Genomic DNA, 1,079 nt, shown 5'->3' with positions numbered 1-1,079 from the left:
GGAAGATACACTGACCAAGTATTTGCCGGAATCAAACCGGGGTTTAGGTTGTCCAATGAGACACAGAGCCGAGTACATCTGAGAGACATGAACTTTACTCAGTTCGGTGAGTTTCACTTTGCTCCTGGGAATCTCCAGGATTTTTGGACGCTGTCTGAACAACGGAGTGCAATCAAACGTTTTAATTTGAAACATGTCAGTTTTCTCACATGTCGACCGGCTGAGAAGTGGTTTTTTGACTAAAAGTTGGCAGGGCTCGTCCGGGATTTGAACCCGGGACCTCTCGCATTTTGATTATTAAAACCCCTAAGCGAGAATCATACCCCTAGACCAACGAGCCGCCGACAGTGAAGGGCATAGCTCTCAGATTCTGACGTTAGTTTGCTATTCGGCCACTCCTGCCTGTGCTGACTCTCAGAGACCGATCTCATGAGTCCACCTCTCCATAGTCCTGCTAATGTTTTCCCTTTGATGAAGTGATAATTGTTTGAGACATTACTTCACCAACGAGCTGCATCCTTGTCAGTAAAAGGTGAATTTGGCAATGAGGTTCAATGTGATTGACGAAAAAAAACGAGTGGAAAATGTTTAACACAATAACGAAGAAGCTGGGGCCATACTGGATCAGCAGTCCATTGCCTGAATCTCTCAGTCGCCTTGTCTCCTATTTACTGCAAAGTCAGACATCCATCCCCTACTTTTTGCATTCAAACAGAAATAATGTGCACGAAAGTCTACTTCACCGCTTGTTTTGCCCGTGCAACCAGATCGACATTGATGAAAATGTGCCATTAGCTTCTTAAAGCAAACAGCCTTCCTTTACTTCAGGTGAGTGACTGTCCGAGATGGTTGGTTTTGAGGCAGAATCAAAACAAAGAATATAATATTTCACGCGGCGCGTTTGCTGACCGCTGCAGGACTCGAACTTGCAATCTTCTGAGAAGATGACAGTTACAATCGAAGTCAGACACCTTATCCATTAGGCCACGCGGCCGCGAGCGTCGATACCAAATTTGTTGTTTTTTATATTGAGAGCAAATTTGGGACAAGGGTTATATCAAGGAGTGGATATCGGAAAA

At 44.7% G+C, this 1,079-nt stretch overlaps 1 non-coding gene across 1 annotated transcript; it reads right to left on the bottom strand.

Annotated features, from left to right (window-relative positions):
* Positions 1–252: 252 nt before the first annotated feature.
* Positions 253–340, bottom strand: trnap-agg (transfer RNA proline (anticodon AGG)). Its single transcript is given in 2 exon segments — positions 253–288; positions 305–340. It is a non-coding gene; the product is annotated as a tRNA-Pro (tRNA).
* Between the last annotated feature and the right edge of the window lie 739 nt (positions 341–1,079).

This window comes from Pristiophorus japonicus, chromosome 25 (assembly GCF_044704955.1).
Source record: "Pristiophorus japonicus isolate sPriJap1 chromosome 25, sPriJap1.hap1, whole genome shotgun sequence".
In the NCBI taxonomy this organism is placed as follows: domain Eukaryota; kingdom Metazoa; phylum Chordata; class Chondrichthyes; family Pristiophoridae; genus Pristiophorus; species Pristiophorus japonicus.
The sequence above is the reverse complement of the archived record's forward strand: the minus strand, read 5'-3'. Positions and strand labels throughout refer to the sequence as shown.